A 24803-nucleotide genomic window follows, 5' to 3' on the forward strand; every position below is an offset into this window, starting at 1 on the left:
AGCCCCACCAACCCTGTGCTATAATAAATCCCATAATATAATACTACCAACCCCACCTTTCTTTTTGAAGAAACCTTTTCTTCTCTCTCCTCTCTTTCTTATCTTTTTTGAAACCCAGATTTATGTTTAATGTGAGACATGGCACTGCTCAAACGACACTCCAAACTAAACCATCTGTACTCGCAATTCATTCGCTAAAAAAATTTATGTTTATTTTGAGAGGAGTGGCTGGTAAAAAAAAACAAAAAAACTTTTAGTACCACTTTGGCTGACAAAACCCTAATTTTTTCCCTGCATACAAGTATTTTTCCTTGTCAGTTGCAATTGTGACCCAGAAATGAATGAGCCAGCACCACGTTTTATGAGCACCTTTTCCTGCCACCTTGACAAACACTGACTTAGTTTTAGAATTGTTCTCCCACCCCATTACGGTGTATCTGGTTACTGTAGCAGTGATCCTACTGACTCCTTTCATACAATTCTTCACATGAGCGTGACTGACAGAACTGACTGTACCTGTTCTTTAGTTGTACTGTCCAGAGGTCCTACAATCATCTCCTTGATGAAGACCAGATCCCATGGCAGCACCAGCCCATAGTCTGTCATCACCTTCCTCAGTTCATTATTTTTCACCATGTAGTCAAACATTTCACAAGAGGCCTTCTCATGCTGCAACAGAAACAGACCCATTACTATATTAGTAGAAGACTTCAGATTGAGAAAACAAAGAGTTACTGTTCAAGCAGAAAGAGCACATCTTTGATAAAACATACCAATGTACAGAGAATATGAATACTATGAATATGAATAATTATCTCCCATGTTTAACTCACATACTGATATTGTCCTTTGTGTTGCTTATCAACTGTGTTGGTCCCCCTAACCCAAATCTTTGACATATCTGGAAACTCGTCATCTTTTGGTGAAAATTGCCACTTTTAGTGTCAATCAAGTCAAATCACATTGAAAATCACTGACTAGATATTCATGTCTTTGCTCATTGCTCATTAGTTACCATTTATATCCAATTGATTTGGTTGTGTTCTTTTTATTTGTGCTTAATTTTTTATTCATACATCACAGACAACCGACATGAAAAGATTTTTACCTTCCACTCTTTACCTTGACTTGCTTTGGGGATGAACATTGAATCAAACATATGGGAAAAGGGTCCATGTCCTGGATATGGAGAAATAAATTTAGTTTAATTAATTTAATAAAGTTAGCCTAAAGATGGTTGTGTGAACTGTAAAGAGAACCATTTGTAACTATATATTATCAGACTAATTTTAGTTGAAACAGGCTGGTATTAGAGACAGGCCTTTATTCTTAATTCCCCTAACTGCGTTTGATCATATTTTTAGAAAAAGTTTTGTAATCTGCTCCCATTTGCTGTTATTATTTTTTCCTGTTTAGATATTGCTTTGATAAACTCAGAATGAGGTGCATTTTCACAGTGTTATATTCATGAGAACTCAGCTGTATTTTTGTCTTTAAAGTAAACTCTTAATAAATTGTAATGTTTGAAATAAATAACATTTAAATTGTGACTTATTTTTTTACAACAGAAATTTAAGTTTTTTTTTTTCTTACAGAGAGAGTAAAGTACAGAGAAAAGGTGCCACTGGGTACCAGTACTGTATATTTGTTTAAATGTGAACCATACACAAGCCTACTGAAGACTGGCTTTTAACCCCGTCTTCAAGTGTGGTCATTTAGAACAGCTATAAACACTTCTGCACTCGGACATGGTCAGACAACATGTCATACAAACTTGTTCTTTTTGAGCTTTTACCAAGATTTTAATGAAATTCAGCAGTTCCATAAATCCACAGTAGCTTAGAATTTAAATGGGACACAGTGGGAGAAGGAAGCGCTGCATGGCTTGGATGGCTGGTCCAATAGGTGCTCTTTAATGAGGCAGATAAAAATACAAAAACACAACAAGATCTTGGAAGTCTTTCTTGAGTTTTACAGACAACCATGAGAAAAACTAAGGCACTTTGTCTTCTACTGAAATTACACTAGTTATTCTAAAGCAAAGGCAAAAAGACCCACACGTATCTACTCTCTGTCTTCATCAGTGTTGTTCTGTGCAGACGATCAATCTGTGTAGGTCTGTTTTGTTTGCCTTTGCTCGAAACATAAATTTATATTGTCATTTCACCAGAGTAAGAAGTGCCTTAGTTTTTAATTTTGTGGCTGTCTGCATAACTCAAGCAAGACTTTCTGGATCTTACTGACTTTATTTTTAATGACAACAGTAGTTTTGTTAAGACAAACCTACATTGCATGTTGTACAATATCATGTAAACCATTGCACACATAGTCTTTAATTGTTAATGCCTAACCCTGACTTTTGGATCAACACCATCTTTTATTTGACAATGCGTGGATAGTGTCATTTTAATTTTCACTCTTAGTCATTCCTGGCCATTACCATTTAAAACCCCTAACATATAAAAGTGAAATGGTGTGTATCACTCACCCAGGTCATGACAAAGACCAGCGATCTGCACACAAAGGATGTCTCTGGGAGTGATGTCGAGTTCTGGCTGCCGAGCACTCAGAGATTTTACAAGCTCCCCTGCTAAGTGTGCCACCCTTAGCAACAACAACAACAAAAATTCATTACTCAATGACCACATGAGTATCCTGCTGGAAAACTGAAATGTGAACTTTTTTCATAACCACATGTGTTTATTTCCTTTTTATTTTTTTATTTTTTATTTTTCGCTTTATTGCAGACTAATTGTTGCTCAAGTTAGATTGTGATTCCTTGAAGGCACATAGCTGCATCTATCTGAAAACATGTGAACAAACCCAATTGAGTGCTCAAAGCGGTTGTGGGACGCTCCAGGGTAAACAAAGTAGACCCCTCCAAGCTGCTTGATGTATCGTAGTCTCTGGAACTCTGGTGTGTCAATGATTTTGATGAGAAGTGGGTGTAACTCAATATGTCCATGGATGGGATCATTGAACACCTGGCAGAACACAGAGAACAGAAACCCAGTCCGGTTATTACCCAAAAGAGTACCAGTTAAAACCATCTCCAGTTCTCTGAGGGATCCACAAAATCATCTTTCTTTATTTTACACTGCAGTGTTCCTCGTTTCCATTTTTTCTCCCATGTCTCTTTTTATGTAGGATCAACAATTAAGAACTGACATGAACAATCTTGATTTTGTGTAGGTTCAGTCACTGATCATGGCTTCTGACACTTTGTTGTTTATTCTACAGGTTCTTCATATTTCCCATATTTAGTCTCTCTCAACTGTCTTGAAAATTTATTGTGATGCAGAATTAGGCACATGATATATTACCTTGCCTTGAATTTCCTTGCTGTTTCCAGATTGCCTAGAAAAAAGAAATAAAAAGAAAATAAACAAGACCTACAATCAGGTTTTTTACAGGGTTAAAGCAGGTTGTGAAAGAGACATTTTTAGAGCAGAAGACCAGACGCTGATGATTTGAAAGATTCAAATTCAGAAAAATTTTGTCTCTATGCCATTTTTGAGATAGTTGCAAAAACGTTCTATTGCCTTGAGGTCAATGAGTGACATTATGCATGCCTGAGTAGTGGAGGAATTCACAATCTACCTGCAACTACCACATTGTCCACTTGGGGATTTAAACCCATAACCTTGCAGTTACAATACATGTCTTCAGACCATGAGACCATCAGAACAACGCAACTCTCCCTGACATCAGCTGACACAAAACATTAACTTAGTTCTGCAGACAATCAATTAAGTACTGCAATGAAGTCAGTGAGAGAGAACAATTCAACAACATCACTTAAGCATGATAAAATATTCTACTGGTGATCAGTGCATCATAGTGATTTTGTAAAATGTTCAGGATATCTCAGTCTCTTATAGTTCGAGGAGAAGAGAAACAGTTTCATATGTAATCCACCAAAACAGACTGAAGCCTATATGAACCAGACCCCACCCACTGGCTGCTGAGCCAGGAAGAGCACAAGCAGAAAAGCAGAGGGAGGGATGTCACAAAACTTTAAAAGGACTAAGGGTTTTCATAAAACGGAGAAAATGTCATAAAAGTTGACATTTTTAAAGCAGAAGACTAAATGAGCAGATAAATTAAATTACTAAAATGGCAAAAGAAATTTTGAGGCTAGACCAAGCCATTTTCAAGATAACTGCAAAAATTAAAACCTAATTGTTACACCTTGAGGTCAATGAGGTCATTTTTGTTGTCGATGAGTAGTGGGTGGGATTGTGAAATATCTAGGAATTTAGGTTTATTGTATTAAGTCATGCCCACCTTAATCAATCATTACCAAAATTCATGCTTTGACTGATTCATAATCCAAGATCATGCAAAACAATTTTCATATGAATTCTGTATTAGTGGCACTGCCTAGAGGTGAAATACAATGCACTTTAACACGTTAGTTTAATGAACACTCCTGAACATGTGTCTTGTTTTTCAGGTTGATATCTCAATGTGTTCATGAGTTATTAGCTATTTTGTTACAATTCGATTGGCTGATAAAATCTGAATTGACGAATCAAAATTCCTTTGATAACTCCCATAACTTCCTTTGATAAAATGCTGTCTCATTTTCAGGATGATTGGCCTAATGATTAGGGAGGAGTTTGCAAAAATAGGATTTTGATAAAATTAAGAAAAAATTTAAAAAAGTTAACATTTTTACAACAGAAAACTGAGTTTAAAAAGATGCAGATGAATTGAACGATTAAAATGGTGAAAGAATTTGTGGTCTACACCAAGCCATTTTCAATAGAATTGCAAAAATGTAAACTTGTTTGTTACAGCACCACCTTGAGGTCATTGAGTGTCATTTTTGTTGCCTGAGTAGTGGGTGGATTGCAACCCACCTGCCAATGTTAAAATTTCGTCGTACAGTTGCTGTTGCACAAACACTTTAAGTGGAGAAAAATAAGAAGATGAAAGATCGAAAAAAGAATGAAAGAAAAGAATAATCAGAACAAAATAAAAATAGAGGTCTGCAGTGAGCGATGTTGCTTGGACCCCTAATTATAGATAGTAGGAATGTGTTGAAGAGTGTAACCACCCCGCCCGAGTCAGGTGGTTACTGTTGAATCAAATTAATACTAACACTTCAGAGGAATATTCTTTGTACACGCTTTGTGCTATTCAGGATCACTTTTAGGCAACTGGATTTAACAAAGGGAGGCACTTTTTGTCCATCCCCTTCAGATTTTTAAACTGTACGACCTTGCTGTCTGTTCTCGGTAAAAGAAGAAGCCGTTAAAAACAGTCCTGTAATATATTGTATTTATTATGGCAAGTAGCCTTTACATTAGTTTAGGTTCCTCACCACACAAAAGCAGGGGGAAAGCAACTCTCAACTGGCTAACTTAGTAAGACCAGTCATGAGATGAAGGTTCACATCAATTTAATCCATCAAACCAGAAAAACAACTTTTAAATATATCTTCCCATTTTTGAGTTGTTCCTCTCAAAGGTACTCACATGTTTCCTCCACAGTCCTTTTCTCAAAGTTAAAGGGCAACTCCACTGAGAAGGTTTTCTTTAGCGTTTTGAAGCTGTCAGAGGTCGTATCTGTGCCTTACAGATCTTGATCTGTCAAGCAGTAGATCTATCAGGATAGGCACACAAATAATGTTCTATCACGTTGTTTGTACAACTGCTCAGGTCAGACCTGCACAAAAGACAACAAGGGCTTGAACACCTGGCATTTATTTCTCCACCACACCCATCAGATTGGTCACTGCCCTCTTAGTAAAAATATTTTGTGATTGATTAGATGACGAAAACATCTCAGAAGATCAAAACTGAAAACGCGTCGTAATTTTACAAAACAAATCAACAAAACAGAAAACTTCAATGGAGAGCACAAGATTTCAGCACAAACATAAGAAAAAAACATTTCACATACTTGATAAAAGGTAATAATACCCCATATCGTTTGCATATCCAATCCTAACAAATGTGTTTTTGTCTCCAAATTTATATCCTTAAAAGTTGCATTGCCTCTTCAGGAGCAAATGCCTGAATTAAGTTGACAGACAGTCAGAGAGTGTGACATTCTTATACTCTGTGAAAGGAAAGAGGGTGTTGAGAATATTGAACCACTGGCCTTTACAAAACATCAAAATTACATTATTGGAACTTAAAAGAATCCAAAACATAACTTTATTTGGTCCTTATTTCATAACGGGTATGTACTAGTAAAAAAAATAGATTAAACTAATCATGTCAGGTAAGTGTATTGTGTGGGCACAATACATTTAATGCAGTGCTGAATGCTGCAGTGTTGGGTGGCAGCAATGAAGAGCTGGTGCCAGTCCAGCTCAGTTTCTCTTCCCTTCTGTTTACTGCAGGTTGGACCAGTCAGACAAGAGTCTAAAAGTAGCTGTGCCGGTTTTAAAGAGCCACAAGACTTCAATTAATGATACTGACATTTAACCAACTCATCAGAGTGAGAGAGAGAGAATACAGACAGGAAGAGATGTAAAACTGCAACTTAACTTTGTAATTGGTAATGTACAGGTGGAATCTCGTGCAAGATTCAGGTCTTATTACTGTGGGATTGCTGTCACATGCTTTCAAATGCTTTTTTGACAAAATATACACAGTAGGATACTAGAACAGCAGTTTAACCAGCTTTATTTAAACAGATTTATTACGAGTTCAGCTTTTGAAATCATCTAAAATAACAAATCTGCTATCATAAAACCTGTGGTTGGTACATGTGCTATCAGACAAAACAAACCACAGCAGTCTCCGTCTCGTTGTTTGGTCCGCATCTCAAAAATAAAAACGACAATCAGGCCATTAAGAAGAGCGAGCTGAACACAGTGTTGAGGCTGTGATTATGGATCCATCTGCACACTTAAAGTGAGCTCTACTGCAGTAACATGTCGACCTACACAAATTATCAAGTGAAATCACGTTAGTGTGCAGGAAAGTGTCTGTGTTGCTTGGCAACAGTACAGTGTCAATCCAGGTGTAGAACTATTAGTTTTGACAGAGCCAAATAAATAAGTAAATGATCAAAGAAATCATAATCTGTTGTCTGTTGTTACTGTTAACTCACAAATGGCACCTAAAACTGTTTCATAAAAGCAATGTCACACTCAAGGTCATGCTGTTGTACTGAATAATCAGCACAGCTATGATTATCTTCAGCATTTGGCCTGCAGCCTCGTGCCTATAACCAAATCACAGCCGTACTTACATTCAGTACATCACTCCCTTTCATGTGATAGTTTTATTTTATCTACTTAATGTTTTTTCGCTTCTATTTCTAGATTACTTTGAGTGCACAGTATAGAAAATATTATGTTTCAGGATGTCAGGTGCTCCACATGAAGGGCTGCCACCCGTCCTGTATAATACGATATTGTCCATTTCAAAAAATAAAATACACAGTAACTTACTACATCGTTATGGGACACAATTTGTTCTGTTTTTTCATGCACACCCTGCTCTAATGCATGCACACTGTTTTTACATGACTGGAATGACATGAGAAATGATAGGATCAAATTAGTTTCATGAGACTTAGTGGAGAAGAAGTATTAAATGAGGATGACAGGCAAGTTGTCTGTCACTCCATGTCATCATTGCCTTGGTTACGGAGACTCCGACTGTGGCTGAATACCGCCAACAGTCGTGTCTATTTAACACTCCAAGCAACTCTGTGAAAAACTGACTGGACAGTACAAATTAGGGGATCTAAACAAAAAATAAACATCTCTGTGTATCGCCTGATTTTGTCTGAATGTGAGGTTGCAACAAGGTCACCGATGCCTCAATGATACTTTTCTATGCAAATGTACTTCCTTATATAGAAACGTGAGCGTGGCAGTATGCAGATCGCAGAGAGCGAGCAACAGCCTGTGAGTTTAGAATGAGTCTGATTCACTAACGTACGCATCATGGTAAGAACAAACTTGGCTGATGTCATGTTTCATCAATCACACAGTGAGTCTGCGTGGGGCAGTAAGAACATTTCTATGCACATGTTAGTGAATGAAGCCCGATGTTATCATGAAATACCATAAAATATTGTGGTATTATTTTCGGGCCATATCACCCACCTCCACTACTAGGTTACTCACACAATGCACAGAATATGAAAATGTCCTTGCATGACGCCCAGTGAACCTCAGTATAAAGCCAAAGCTACACAGGAATGACTTGAAAACATGCCAATGATTTAATTAAACACCTGATGGAACAAAACACAACAAAACTGGACACACCTTTTCTATGAGACAAAAGAATGCTCATAAACAACACTCCCAGTTCTTCAGAGTGATCACTGAACTTGTTTTTCTTAAGTTCTTAGGTGTAATCGTCTTCAATTTTCATTTTTCTTTTCCTGTAGTCTGACAATTCACTTCACAAGAGATAGATTAAGAGGCACCATGCTGATTATGTGGTGGTGAAGGTTCATTCACTAACCCTGGAATCTTGCAGCAAAGGGCTGCAGGTTGGAGTCGAACCCATGGTGGCTGCAGAGGACCCACAGCCTCGGTACATGGGACACATGCTCAAGCACTGAGCTACCTGGCCAACATTATATGGGTTTTTAATGCAGTTTTTAATAGGGATGTCCAGATACAACTTTTTCACTTCCGATACGATACCGATATTGCAGCCTTGAGTACTGGCTGATACCGGTATCGATCTGATACAATATCAGCATGAATCATACATTCTTTTATTACTTATTTTGTAGTGTGTAATGTTAGAAAAGGCTTGATCAAGTGATGTTACTCAAACAGAGAACAATAGTCAGCAACCAGAGTCACCTATGGATAGAAGTGCTGGAGTGCTTATCAGAGTGCTTATATCAGAGATTTTAGATGCAGTCCGATAAAATCCTCGTTAAAATCCTCGTTAAGATACTCGTTTTTTGGCTGATATCGGACCGATATCCAATATCAATATCGGATCGGGACACCCCTAGTTTTTAGTGCAGTGCCACCTGAGGAGTCAAAGATCACAGCATTCTGTGTTGGTTTTCTGCCTCACACTTTACATGCAGAGATTTGCCCAAATTCCTTCATTCATTTTCTGTAACCGCTTATTCCTGAAGGGTCGCGGGGGGGGTGGGGGTGGCAGTCCAATCCCCTGGTGGTGGTGTTTCACGAGTCCCTTTTTGGTTGGTGTGCTGTGTCACGGGTGTGGGATTATTTTAGGACCCTTCCACTTTTGTGTTTGTACCCTGCCGCCATTGGTAAGCCAGCCTGCCCTCTTGCCTTTAGTTAGTGTACCTGCCTTCACCCTTAAACCCCGGTGGCCTAGACATTTTAATCGTTATTGTTAATTGTTTTTTTTCCTTGTTGTGATTAAATAAAATTATTGTTTTATTGGAATATGTCTCCTGCCCGGGTCATATCGAACCTGTGTGCCTTAACAATTGTTGGATGAATTATTATACAATTTATATAACAGTATATATAATTTCCCGGGGGTGAAATTCCCCTGTGTGGCGTTGTCGCCACACCCTTCTGTCCCTCGCCCCTCACACCACACAAAGTCTCTCCATTACTTGTTTTATGTATTCATTGAACCACTGGCCTTTGTAGTACAGCAAAACAACATTACCAATATGACTCCTAGAGTTAGTCTTTATGCCAACGATGTGATATTATTCCCTTAAACCCTGGTGGCCTAAACATTTTAATCATTATTGTTAAGTGTTGGATCACTTCATCAAGTCATCAAGTCCTTTTCTGAGGCATGTAGTTACTCCAAGTGAAATAAATGAACAATCCTACCAGTGTATGAGGAAAGTAGTTCTACTGTGCACAGGAGAGAATGGGTAAACATAAAAACAAAACTCAAAATAATCCAAAACATAAACTGACTGGTCCTCATTTCATTGTGGATATTTCCTGATTAAAAAAGTACAGATAAAACTAATCAGGTCACGTAGTACCCAAACAATATTTTAAACGCAGTGCTGAAAGCTGCCATGTTGAGCGACAGCTGGTGCCAGTCCAGCTCAGTTTCTCTTTCTGTTTACTGCAGTTGGGACCAACCTGTCAGACAAGAATGAAAACAATAGCTGTACTGGTTTTAAAGAGCCACATGCCATCACGCACCCACACCCTTCAATTAAAGATACTGACATTTCAAATGACTTGAAAACATGCCAGTTAAACACCTGATGGAACAAAACACAACAAAACTGGACACACATTTTCTATGAGACAAAAGAATGCTCATAAACAACACTCCCAGTTCTTCAGAGTGATCACTGAACTTGTTTTTCTTAAGTTCATAGGTGTAATCGTCTTCAATTTTCATTTTTCTTTTCCTGTAGTCTGACAATTCACTTCACAAGAGATAGATTAAGAGGCACCATGCTGATGATGTGGTGGTGAAGGTTCATTCACTAACCCTGGAATCTTGCAGCAAAGGGATGCAGGTGGGAGTCGAACCCATGGTGGCTGCAGAGGACCCACAGCCTCGGTACATGGGACACATGCTCAACCACTGAGCTACCTGGCCACCATTATATGGGTATTTAATGCAGATTTTAATGCAGTGCCACCTGAGGAGTCAAAAATCACAGCTTTCTGTGTTGATTTTCTGCCTCACACTTTACATGCAGAGATTTGTCCAGGTTCTCTGAATCTTTTAATAATATTATGGATTTTAAATGAAAAAATCCTTAAATTCATTGCGACTGTGTTAAGAAACATTGTTCTTAAACTGTTGGACTATTTGTTTTTCACAAAGTGGTGAACCTCACCACATCCATGCTTGTGAATGGCTGAGCCTTTCGCGGAGACCCCTCTAATACCCAATCATGATACTATCACCTGCTACCAATTAACACATCTCCTTCTAAATGTTCCAAAGAGGTGTTTTTTTTTTAGCATTCTACAACTTTTACAGTTTTTTGTTTCCCCTGTCCCAACTGTTTTGACACTTGTTACAGGCATCATAGTCTGAATGAGTGTATATAAGTTTATCAGTTTGAACATTAAAAATATTGTCTTTGTTCCGTTGAATACAAGTCAAAAAGTTTTTGCAAATCACTGCACTCTGTTTTTATTTATATTCTGCACAACATTATGTTCTACACAAACCTTTTTGGAACATTGGTTGTATTAATATTGTTACTATTATGAAAAGCAAATAAGGTGTTAAGATCGTAACTAAATGTGTGCTGGATGTTTGGGTAAACAAAGCAGATGTAGGCGGATGGCTTCTCCCTCCTGGCCACTGCATGGCACTGTGCCAAGTTCACCAGCACTGTGGCTGCAGGGCGACACGTGTGGGTCTATATAAACAGGTGGGCGGCCTCACCTCTTCCCCTTTCTTTCCACTCAGAGATCTCCTCATGGAGGTGGCTGCAGCCTGGTGAAGCAGGTCTGTGGCCTGACAATATTTGGGTGCACAGCATAACCACTTGAACAGCTGACTGCTGAGACGCTGGGAGACGGGTCACACCGCTCGGCGTGCTGCGGGTTGTGGCTGGTGCCTGCATGTGTATTGTGCCGCGGCTTTTGGTGGCTCTCCTCCACCTGCTTGTTGCCACGCCGTGCCTCACCTAAACGGCTGCAGTTGAGTACGTGGCCTGTCATAAGCCGCCGCTCCCCTTGGATGAACTGCTGTCTCGGTTCTGCTAGGCTCCACTAGGCTCTCCCCCTCTTCTGGGCCCCTGGTGTTGATCAGAGCAATTTGGCTCAGGTCGTTGTCGGACCCGTGAGGATGTAACCATAGCTGCCTGCAGACTCTCAATTGTCAGGGCCTCAAACTGCAGTCATTATTGGAGCCCATCATTGTATTTTAATGTGTATATTTGGTTGTCTGAGTTAATTAATGAAATTTCTGTTCATTTACATTTCTGTTGAGTATATTAATATATATTTCATTTGGATTTGGGTTTCTTTTGTATATTTTGATTCTAGTTTTAATTTATGGTCCATAGAGTGAATGTGTGAGTGAATGAGTTTTATGCATGACCACATTTTAGCTGTCTGGTCACCAGGGACTGCTAGCCTTTCACAGCAGAGATACAAATTGTTTTATTTCTTTTTCCTCCGGACAGGTACAGCGAACCTTGGCAGCAGTCCAATCCCCTGGTGGTGGTGTTTCACGAGTCCCTTTTTGGTTGGCTGTGTCACGGGTGTACCTGCCTTCACCCTTAAACCCTGGTGGCCTAGACATTTTATTCATTATTGTTAATTGTTTTTTTTCCTTTTTGTGATTAAATAAAATTATTGTTTTATTGGAATATGTCTCCTGTCTGGGTCATATCGAACCTGTGTGCCTTAACAATTGTTGGATGAATTATTATACAATTTATATAACAATATATATAATTTCCCCGGGGTGAAATTCCCCTGTGTGGCGTTGTCGCAACACCCTTTTGTCCCTCGCCCCTCACACCACACAAAGTCTCTCCATTACTTGTTTTATGTATTCATTGAACCACTGGCCTTTGTAGTACAGCAAAACAACATTACCAATATGACTCCTAGAGTTAGTCTTTATGCCAATGATGTGATATTATTCCTACAGAACCCTGTTGGATCACTTCATCAAGTCATCAAGTCCTTTTCTGAGGCATGTAGTTACTCCAAGTGGAATAAATGAACAATCAATGTATGAGGAAAGTAGTTCTGCTGTGCACAGGAGAGAATGGGTAAACATAAAAACAAAACTCAAAATAATCCAAAACATAAACTGACTGGTCCTCATTTCATTGTGGATATTTCCTGATTAAAAAAGTACAGATAAAACTAATCAGGTCACGTAGTACCCAAACAATATTTTAAACGCAGTGCTGAAAGCTGCCATGTTGAGCGACAGCTGGTGCCAGTCCAGCTCAGTTTCTCTTTCTGTTTACTGCAGTTGGGACCAACCTGTCAGACAAGAATGAAAACAATAGCTGTACTGGTTTTAAAGAGCCACATGCCATCACGCACCCACACCCTTCAATTAAAGATACTGACATTTCAAATGACTTGAAAACATGCCAATTAAACACCTGATGGAACAAAACACAACAAAACTGGACACACCTTTTCTATGAGACAAAAGAATGCTCATAAACAACACTCCCAGTTCTTCAGAGTGATCACTGAATTTGTTTTTCTTAAGTTCATAGGTGTAATCGTCTTCAATTTTCATTTTTCTTTTCCTGTAGTCTGACAATTCACTTCACAAGAGATAGATTAAGAGGCACCATGCTGATTATGTGGTGGTGAAGGTTCATTCACTAACCCTGGAATCTTGCAGCAAAGGGATGCAGGTGGGAGTCGAACCCATGGTGGCTGCAGAGGACCCACAGCCTCGGTACATGGGACACATGCTCAACCACTGAGCTACCTGGCCACCATTATATGGGTTTTTAATGCAGATTTTAATGCAGTGCCACCTGAGGAGTCAAAAATCACAGCATTCTGTGTTGGTTTTCTGCCTTACACTTTACATGCAGAGATTTGTCCAGGTTCTCTGAATCTTTTAATAATATTATGGATTGTAAATGAAAAAATCCTTAAATTCATTGCGACTGTGTGTTAAGAAACATTGTTCTTAAACTGTTGGACTATTTGTTTTTCACAAAGTGGTGAACCTCACCACATCCATGCTTGTGAATGGCTGAGCCTTTCGCGGAGACCCCTCTAATACCCAATCATGATACTATCACCTGCTACCAATTAACACATCTCCTTCTAAATGTTCCAAAGAGGTGTTTTTTTTTTTAGCATTCTACAACTTTTACAGTTTTTTGTTTCCCCTGTCCCAACTGTTTTGACACTTGTTACAGGCATCATAGTCTGAATGAGTGTATATAAGTTTATCAGTTTGAACATTAAAAATATTGTCTTTGTTCCGTTGAATACAAGTCAAAAAGTTTTTGCAAATCACTGCACTCTGTTTTTATTTATATTCTGCACAACATTATGTTCTACACAAACCTTTTTGGAACATTGGTTGTATTAATATTGTTACTATTATGAAAAGCAAATAAGGTGTTAAGATCGTAACTAAATGTGTGCTGGATGTTTGGGTAAACAAAGCAGATGTAGGCGGATGGCTTCTCCCTCCTGGCCACTGCATGGCACTGTGCCAAGTTCACCAGCACTGTGGCTGCAGGGCGACACGTGTGGGTCTATATAAACAGGTGGGCGGCCTCACCTCTTCCCCTTTCTTTCCACTCAGAGATCTCCTCATGGAGGTGGCTGCAGCCTGGTGAAGCAGGTCTGTGGCCTGACAATATTTGGGTGCACAGCATAACCACTTGAACAGCTGACTGCTGAGACGCTGGGAGACGGGTCACACCGCTCGGTGTGCTGCGGGTTGTGGCTGGTGCCTGCATGTGTATTGTGCCGCGGCTTTTGGTGGCTCTCCTCCACCTGCTTGTTGCCACGCCGTGCCTCACCTAAACGGCTGCAGTCGAGTACGTGGCCTGTCATAAGCCGCCGCTCCCCTTGGATGAACTGCTGTCTCGGTTCTGCTAGGCTCCACTAGGCTCTCCCCCTCTTCTGGGCCCCTGGTGTTGATCAGAGCAATTTGGCTCAGGTCGTTGTCGGACCCGTGAGGATGTAACCATAGCTGCCTGCAGACTCTCAATTGTCAGGGCCTCAAACTGCAGTCATTATTGGAGCCCATCATTGTATTTTAATGTGTATATTTGGTTGTCTGAGTTAATTAATGAAATTTCTGTTCATTTACATTTCTGTTGAGTATATTAATATATATTTCATTTGGATTTGGGTTTCTTTTGTATATTTTGATTCTAGTTTTAATTTATGGTCCATAGAGTGAATGTGTGAGTGAATGAGTTTTATGCATGACCACATTTTAGCTGTCTGGTCACCAGGGACTGCTAGCCTTTCACAGCAGAGATACAAATTGTTTTATTTCTTTTTCCTCCGGACAGGTACAGCGAACCTTGGCAGCAGTCCAATCCCCTGGTGGTGGTGTTTCACGAGTCCCTTTTTGGTTGGCTGTGTCACGGGTGTACCTGCCTTCACCCTTAAACCCTGGTGGCCTAGACATTTTAATCATTATTGTTAATTTTTTTTTTTCCTTTTTGTGATTAAATAAAATTATTGTTTTATTGGAATATGTCTCCTGCCCGGGTCATATCGAACCTGTGTGCCTTAACAATTGTTGGATGAATTATTATACAATTTATATAACAGTATATAGAATTTCCCGGGGGTGAAATTCCCCTGTGTGGCGTTGTCGCAACACCCTTTTGTCCCTCGCCCCTCACACCACACAAAGTCTCTCCATTACTTGTTTTATGTATTCATTGAACCACTGGCCTTTGTAGTACAGCAAAACAACATTACCAATATGACTCCTAGAGTTAGTCTTTATGCCAACGATGTGATATTATTCCTACAGAACCCTGTTGGATCACTTCATCAAGTCATCAAGTCCTTTTCTGAGGCATGTAGTTACTCCAAGTGGAATAAATGAACAATCCTACCAGTGTATGAGGAAAGTAGTTCTGCTGTGCACAGGAGAGAATGGGTAAACATAAAAACAAAACTCAAAATAATCCAAAACATAAACTGACTGGTCCTCATTTCATTGTGGATATTTCCTGATTAAAAAAGTACAGATAAAACTAATCAGGTCACGTAGTACCCAAACAATATTTTAAACGCAGTGCTGAAAGCTGCCATGTTGAGCGACAGCTGGTGCCAGTCCAGCTCAGTTTCTCTTTCTGTTTACTGCAGTTGGGACCAACCTGTCAGACAAGAATGAAAACAATAGCTGTACTGGTTTTAAAGAGCCACATGCCATCACGCACCCACACCCTTCAGTTAAAGATACTGACATTTCAAATGACTTGAAAACATGCCAATTAAACACCTGATGGAACAAAACACAACAAAACTGGACACACCTTTTCTATGAGACAAAAGAATGCTCATAAACAACACTCCCAGTTCTTCAGAGTGATCACTGAATTTGTTTTTCTTAAGTTCATAGGTGTAATCGTCTTCAATTTTCATTTTTCTTTTCCTGTAGTCTGACAATTCACTTCACAAGAGATAGATTAAGAGGCACCATGCTGATGATGTGGTGGTGAAGGTTCATTCACTAACCCTGGAATCTTGCAGCAAAGGGATGCAGGTTGGAGTCGAACCCATGGTGGCTGCAGAGGACCCACAGCCTCGGTACATGGGACACATGCTCAACCACTGAGCTACCTGGCCAACATTATATGGGTTTTTAATGCAGATTTTAATGCAGTGCCACCTGAGGAGTCAAAAATCACAGCATTCTGTGTTGATTTTCTGCCTCACACTTTACATGCAGAGATTTGTCCAGGTTCTCTGAATCTTTTAATAATATTATGGATTGTAAATGAAAAAATCCTTAAATTCATTGCGACTGTGTGTTAAGAAACATTGTTCTTAAACTGTTGGACTATTTGTTTTTCACAAAGTGGTGAACCTCACCACATCCATGCTTGTGAATGGCTGAGCCTTTCGAGGACACCCCTCTAATACCCAATCATGATACTATCACCTGCTACCAATTAACACATCTCCTTCTAAATGTTCCAAAGAGGTGGGGTTTTTTTAGCATTCTACAACTTTTACAGTTTTTTGTTTCCCCTGTCCCAACTGTTTTGACACTTGTTACAGGCATCATAGTCTGAATGAGTGTATATAAGTTTATCAGTTTGAACATTAAAAATATTGTCTTTTTTCTGTTGAATACAAGTCAAAAAGTTTTTGCAAATCACTGCACTCTGTTTTTATTTATATTCTGCACAACATTATGTTCTACACAAACCTTTTTGGAACATTGGTTGTATTAATATTGTTACTATTATGAAAAGCAAATAAGGTATTAAGATCGCAACTAAATGTGTGCTGGATGTTTGGGTAAACAAAGCAGATGTAGGCGGATGGCTTCTCCCTCCTGGCCACTGCATGGCACTGTGCCAAGTTCACCAGCACTGTGGCTGCGGGGCGACACCTGTGGGTCTATATAAACAGGTGGGCGGCCTCACCTCTTCCCCTTTCTTTCCGCTCAGAGATCTCCTCATGGAGGTGGCTGCAGCCTGGTGAAGCAGGTCTGTGGCCTGACAATATTTGGGTGCACAGCATAACCACTTGAACAGCTGACTGCTGAGACGCTGGGAGACGGGTCACACCGCTCGGTGTGCTGCGGGTTGTGGCTGGTGCCTGCATGTGTATTGTGCCGCGGCTTTTGGTGGCTCTCCTCCACCTGCTTGTTTCCACGCCGTGCCTCACCTAAACGGCTGCAGTCGAGTACGTGGCCTGTCATAAGCCGCCGCTCCCCTTGGATGAACTGCTGTCTCGGTTCTGCTAGGCTCCACTAGGCTCTCCCCCTCTTCTGGGCCCCTGGTGTTGATCAGAGCAATTTGGCTCGGGCCGTTGTCGGACCCGTGAGGATGTAACCATAGCTGCCTGCAGACTCTCAATTGTCAGGGCCTCAAACTGCAGTCATTATTGGAGCCCATCATTGTATTTTAATGTGTATATTTGGTTGTCTGAGTTAATTAATGAAATTTCTGTTCATTTACATTTCTGTTGAGTATATTAATATATATTTCATTTGGATTTGGGCTTCTTTTGTATATTTTGATTCTAGTTTTAATTTATGGTCCACAGAGTGAATGTGTGAGTGAATGAGTTTTATGCATGACCATATTTTAGCTGTCTGGTCACCAGGGACTGCTAGCCTTTCACAGCAGAGATACAAATTGTTTTATTTCTTTTTCCTCCGGACAGGTACAGCGAACCTTGGCGGCAGTCCAATCCCCTGGTGGTGGTGTTTCACGAGTCCCTTTTTGGTTGGTGTGCTGTGTCACGGGTGTGGGATTATTTTAGGACCCTTCCACTTTTGTGTTTGTACCCTGCCGCCATTGGTAAGCCAGCCTGCCCTCCTGCCTTTAGTTAGTGTACCTGCCTTCACCCTTAAACCCCGGTGGCCTAGACATTTTAATCATTATTGTTAATTGTTTTTTTTTTCCTTTTTGTGATTAAATAAAATTATTGTTTTATTGGAATATGTCTCCTGCCCGGGTCATATCGAACCTGTGTGCCTTAACAATTGTTGGATGAATTATTATACAATTTATATAACAGTATATATAATTTCCCGGGGGTGAAATTCCCCTGTGTGGCGTTGTCGCAACACCCTTTTGTCCCTCGCCCCTCACACCACACAAAGTCTCTCCATTACTTGTTTTATGTATTCATTGAACCACTGGCCTTTGTAGTACAGCAAAACAACATTACCAATATGACTCCTAGAGTTAGTCTTTATGCCAACGATGTGATATTATTCCCTTAAACCCTGGTGGCCTAGACATTTTAATCATTATTGTTAATTGTTGGATCACTTCATCAAGTCATCAAGTCCTTTTCTGAGGCATGTAGTTACTCCAAGTGGAATAAATGAACAATCCTACCAGTGTATGAGGAAAGTAGTTCTGCTGTGCACAGGAGAGAATGGGTAAACATAAAAACAAAACTCAAAATAATCCAAAACATAAACTGACTGGTCCTCATTTCATTGTGGATATTTCCTGATTAAAAAAGTACAGATAAAACTAATCAGGTCACGTAGTACCCAAACAATATTTTAAACGCAGTGCTGAAAGCTGCCATGTTGAGCGACAGCTGGTGCCAGTCCAGCTCAGTTTCTCTTTCTGTTTACTGCAGTTGGGACCAACCTGTCAGACAAGAATGAAAACAATAGCTGTACTGGTTTTAAAGAGCCACATGCCATCACGCACCCACACCCTTCAATTAGATACTGACATTTCAAAGTAATTTATCCAACTCATCAGATGGAAGTAGAGGGGAACACAGACAGGATGAGAGGCAACATTGCAGCTTTTCTCTCTGGTCGAAAAGGCTTTTGTTCGAAAAACAATCAGTCAGTAATGCCTCAATCTGAACAGAGTTTAAAGCTATAATATGTAACATTTCTGCATAAAAATGTCTAAAAATGCTCGACATACAGTATGTAACAAGTTTTGTTGACTTAACATCATTCAAAATGTTTCCAACAATGTTCAAACACAGAAAAATCCATAATTTATTAAAGGTAACGGTGTTTTTCCTGCTAGCGTTTGCTTGTTGCTATAATATTTGATATATTAGATAAGTTAATGAGTGTGGAATGAAGGCAGAATGTAATAAAAAAAACAAGCAAATAAAGCTTTATTATGTCCTTGTTCATGAGCACGATTTCTGTCAGGTCAGACAGATTTTTGGTGGCTGTAGTAGTTGTATAAAAAATGAACATAGCATGTCCAGTCATCCCACACTATTTCACACCATCAAACTACATCTTTTGTTATTTTTTATTTATTTGTTTTAATGTGAGAGACCCCTAGTAGCAGAATTTACATGTTTATGTCTAGCCATGTCTATGTTACATAGACATGGCTATGTTACAGAATTCAACTATATTAAAAATACATTAATCAGTAATATTCTGGTCACCATATCATCATCATCATGTCTTCACAATTTACTAATAGATCCAGCAGCATTTTTTTTGTTCTGTTTTATCGCCATATTTCAGCATGACAACCTTTAGACTACAGTTCAGTTGATTGAAATATTCTCTCACTTTAACAGCTGCCTCATGTTTTACCACGTCTATTTCTGTCTTTCCGATCCCCTCTACCAGGTCCCATCCAGGTCACAGATTGCTTTTAGCAAGACCAAAACTGTCTTTATTCAAACGGTCTGCTGTGATTCCGCTTCTTTGGCCGTGTCAATATTTTTTGATTATTTGGGTCCCCTAATACAGTTTCTGACATACGCTGCTGTTTGTCCTGTTCTGCTGAACTGGAACAGTTCTTTTCCCCCATGCATGACACCCAGTGACCCTGGCGTTGAGCCAAAGCTACACAGGAATATCTTGAAAACACATCATTGTTTCATTAAACACTTGATGGAGCAAACATAACAAACCTGGACACACCTTGTCTATTTATGCAACAAAAGAGTGCTCATAAACAACACTCCCAGCTGTCCTGAGTGATCAGTTAGCTAGTTTTTCTTCATTTCATCACTCTTCTTCATTTTAGTTTTCCTTTTGCTGTAGACTGATAATGCACTTCACAAGAGATGGTTTAAAATGCACCATCCTGATTATGTGGTGGTGAGGATCCATTCACAAACCCAGGGCCATATTTCTGAAAGCATGATTAGTGAAAACTCTGAGTTTGTTGAGCCTTAGATGAGAGAAAGAGTGGGTTTTCTTTTTCAGAGAGATCGCTTCCTAGAGTTGAAGTTATCTGTCACTGGGGTAACTGACTCTGAAGCTAACCTGCTTGCTGGCAAGTTTTCTTCAACGAACTCTGAGGGCCCTGTCCTACACCTGGTGCAAAGCTATTGTGCTGGTGGTGCAGGTGGATTCGCTATATTCCAGCAAATCCAGCTCTGACACAGACAACTCTGACAACTTTTTTGCTACACCTGAAGTCCCTCGGGTTCAACCTGACATGACTGAACAGTTGGAGAAACCAATAACTGCTTCTGAGCTTTCTGCTACTATTGCATCTATGCAAGGTGGCAAATGCTCAGGGCCAGGTGGCTATGTAGCACAGTTTTACAGGATATTTTAACGTGAATTGGTCTCTCTTTCAATAGATATGTACAATGACTCATTCAAGTCCCTTAACTTAGCCCCAACACTCCATCAAGGCTCTATCTCTTTCATTCTAAAAAAGCATAAGGACCCTCTTGCCTGCTTCTCTTACTGGCAAATTAGTTGTACTTAATGTTGATTTCACATCGCATCGCAGCCCCAACATTACAGGCATTTTCAAGAATGGAGTAGAACAGAGAGTTTCTCTTTATGCGGATGATTTCCCTCTCTATATTTTTAATTTTTCTGTGTCTGTCCCTGCAGCTCTCACTATTTTTGACTCATTTCATGTTATATCTGACTATACTGTATTCATCAGTAAGAGTGAACTATTCCCTTTAAAATAAAGCAGGAAATGACTTTCCACTGCAAAGTTTGCAAAAAGGAAAAATTGCAAAGCACCTAGAACCAAGAGGGTTTTGACTGTTGGTCAGTGTTTCTTTTGTCTTTAACTGCCTTATTAACTCAGTCTAAATTACCCCTTTTTCGTAGAATTGACGCCAATTTTTCAGAATTCATACGGAATACGCTTTGATTTATCAAATCACATACCAGAATTCATTAATTTACAGAATTTTAAGTTTTAAGAAGAAGAAGAAGAAGGCATACTTTATTAATCCCTTAGGGGAAATTACATTCTTTTCACTCTGTTGTAATTTTTTATACATACATACAGACATACATACACAGGCCCAAAATACGCACACATGCATGAATAGGACCTATAAACATGCATCTGAGAGAGTTGTCAGAGCGCGGGGGCTGCACACATACATATAGTCAGGCGCCCCTAGCAGTTAGGGGTCTGGTGCCTTGCTCAGGGGCACCTCAGCAGTGCCCAGGAGGTGAACTGGCAACCTCTCCAGCTATCAGTCCACACTCTGTGCTGTGGTTGTGAGGGACTTGAACTGGTAACCTTTTGGTTCCCAAGCCAAATCCTTACAGACTGAGCTACTGCCACTCAAAAAGCATGAAATCTTAGTTACATAGGCTATTAGTATGTTATCCAAGGACTTTAACATGAGCGCTATCATGATCTATCTGTCTTCAATATAAGGACAGAGACAGCAAGCTGTGACATTGTGGATTCATCCTCAGCTCATAATAAAATCTATACATGGTCCTTCTTTATAACACTGTGACTCTGTGGACATGAAGACCGCTGTCAGGTTGTCTTCAGTTCCCCTACATTGAAACCTTTAGAGTGGGACGTCTACATGACTGTGAGCCTTCATAAAGTGTTGGACTGGACTTCTTAAATCTTGCTCTCCTTGAAAACCTTTGGACAACTACACCAAATGGCCACAAGATGACACTGTTGTTCTTTAGGGCTCAGTTTGCTTTACAGTCAGAGACCCAATACAACATGAGGTCTGCTTCACCACATGTCAAATTAACAGCTCATTTCTCTTTTGTCATAAGTTTTGTGTTTGGCACAAAACCCAAGACAACATAACTATAATTCTGACCTCATGGTTGTATGCCTCTGCCAAGCAGTCAAGTTCCATTGTACATCCATATTTATCCAGACTCATATAATATATTCAGTGAAGTGAGTAACTTTTATGTTTCTTAGCAACATGGAGGTCATCACTATATTGACATGTGTGATTGTAGTGAATAATTTCCAGTGAGAAAAATGCTTTCTTCACTTACTGTAGAGGTTATTTTTCAGAGGAGTGCAGAAATGTTTTTGCAGAGCGTAATGATGTCACAGTGAAGATGACCTTTGACCCTTTGGATTTAAAATGTCATCACTGTATCATTTTATCCTCTCAGACATTTGTGGGAAATTCAGTTATAACTAGCAAAATGAAGAATTTAGTTACGGACAAAATCTTGTTTTGTGAGGTCACAGTGACCGAAACATTTGACCACCAAAATCCAATCAGGTCATCCTTGAATCCAAGTGGACATTTGTGCCGCTTTGAAGAAATTCCCTAAAAACAAACATATTGTGTTCAGAACAAGGGGATGGATGAGTGAACAACCTGAAAACATAGATCCTCCAGCCACAGCTGTCACTGCAGCAGAGGCATAAAAATTAAAATTTAAAAAAGCATATATATCTATCCACAGGTATATAAATAAGTGCTTATATAAATTTAGACATACTACCCATACATTACACATGTACCCACAAAACTGCATACTAATATATCCCACTTTTTACAAACCTGTCTTTCAATATTATATAGTAAATCACATTTCATTTCAATATCAATTCCTTACATTAATATACATGAAACAACCCCAATCAACCCTACTCTGTCATTCTGAATGAGAGTTTGTCAAATGAGTCATTCTGTGAGAGTAATTTTGACTGTAGTGTACTTTTATTTATAGTCCATATATGTTATTGTCACCCCTGTTTTGATTTATTTTTTCCATGGTCTTTTTTTCTAGAATCTCTTGTGTGGAAAATATATTCACCTCTCTTTTAAATAGTGCAGTGCCTGTTCAAAATGTTCCTGTTCTGATTAGATTAGATTGAATCTGTGACCTTGATGATGGGAGGAGACTGATAGGACTATGTTGTGGTTATTTCTTCATTGATTCATCTTTGATTATTTTCTCGATTATCCTGATTGTTTGGTCTTATTTGCTGCAACTAATGATTATTTTCATTATCGATCAATCGGTTGAAAGTTTTCTCAATGAATCAATTACTTTTTCGTTCAATAAAATACCTGAAAATAGTAATAAATGTTGATCACTGTTTCCCAAAGCCCAGGGTGATGTCCTCAAATGTCTTGTTTCGTCCACAGTCCAAAGATATCCAGTTTACTGCCACAGAGGAGTAAAGAAACTAATACTTACATTTGGGAAGCTGAAATCAGAGAATTTGGATTTATTTTCTTAAAAACTCAACATGATTAATTGATTATCAAAATAGTTGGCAATTAGCGTAATAGTTGACAAGTAATCAGCTGAGTGACTCATCATTGCAAGTTTAGTTTGGTCTGTAAAATATGAAAGAGAGATGAAACAATTTCAAAATTTCATGATTATAGTGACATACTTAATCATTATTATCGTGGTATTATTAAAATGTGCTGAAAATGTTTAAAAAATACTGATGCACACATTGAAATCATTTTGCCAAGATTTGACATGTTATTTGTGATGTCAGTGTTTTCACTGATGCAAAACAAATCCATGTTGCTGCTGTGTCTGTGTCTGGGAGACTGTTGTGAACTTTTCTTAATGCTGGACAGTGTTGAATGTGAGTTTTTCAAAGCATGGTAATTCATCATAGTTTTAATGATAATTAAAATTTGAGATGTTAATACTAATCATTGGGGATTTCATTGTGATTTATCATGAATGTAGTAACTGTTTCATCAATAATAGTGAAAATGCCCATCATAGTTTCCCAAACCCTAAAACAACTTCTTCAAACATCTTCATGAAGACAAAGAAGGAAACAAAACACATCTTTTTTCTTTTTCCTCTCCAGTTTTTAAAAATGTTGTCAATGTTAATTGTGAACTTCACATCCTGAAAATTTTGGTGTCTGAACTTAACCAAGTAAGTTTACTTTTTGACTCGACTTGAATTTATAGTTCCAGTTGAATTTGAAGAAGAGCCTTATGAAGCCACTGTACTGAGACTCTCAATACAAGTTTAAAGTTATACATTTTGTATAACATACATTTTGTTTGTCTTTATTTATATGAGTTATTACTTATTTTATTGTGCCTTATATATTTGTAAATTACTGAACACTTTGGGTTTGAATACCCCCAAAGTCCTGAGAGATTTTTTTTTACAGTCTGTGCACAAAATACTTGACACACACTCGACTATAACAGGTGCAACAATATATTATCTATATCACACAAGATTACGACACTATTTTTTGTGTACATTATAAAAAATCAAGTTCAACTATTTTCAGAATTGTTATAATTGCCTCTGCATTCTTTGGTCACAGCTGAAAAAGAGTCTGATTTCCTCTGTTAGAGTTTTTGTTCAACTTCACGAAGACACTCGACAAAGAGAGAAAGAGCTTTATTTAAAATAGAGCAAAATCTGTTATCAGCCCGTATCAATAGGAATAAAGTTGAAAGGTTCTAATAACCTCTGTGAGGTTTCCCTTTATAGCCCCATTACATATAAGAATATAATACATTTTCACACAATGATCAAAACACAACGAAAGTTTGTTGTATCCAACTTCAT

The 24803-nt window shown here is 38.9% G+C and overlaps 1 long non-coding RNA gene across 1 annotated transcript in view; it reads right to left on the minus strand.

Moving 5' to 3' along the window:
- Window positions 1-2353: 2353 nt before the first annotated feature.
- LOC146325135 (uncharacterized) overlaps window positions 2354-24803 on the minus strand; it is a 35887-nt gene continuing 13437 nt past the window's right edge. The window contains exons 2-3 of the long non-coding RNA XR_014770705.1: window positions 2824-2984; window positions 2354-2604 (exon numbers count right to left, since the gene is read on the minus strand). This is a non-coding gene — a long non-coding RNA (uncharacterized LOC146325135). The remainder of the gene's footprint in view (window positions 2605-2823; window positions 2985-24803) is intronic.

The sequence above is a fragment of the Lutjanus erythropterus genome, chromosome 6 (assembly GCF_056507025.1).
Source record: "Lutjanus erythropterus isolate fLutEry1 chromosome 6, fLutEry1.hap2, whole genome shotgun sequence".
NCBI lineage: Eukaryota > Metazoa > Chordata > Actinopteri > Lutjaniformes > Lutjanidae > Lutjanus > Lutjanus erythropterus.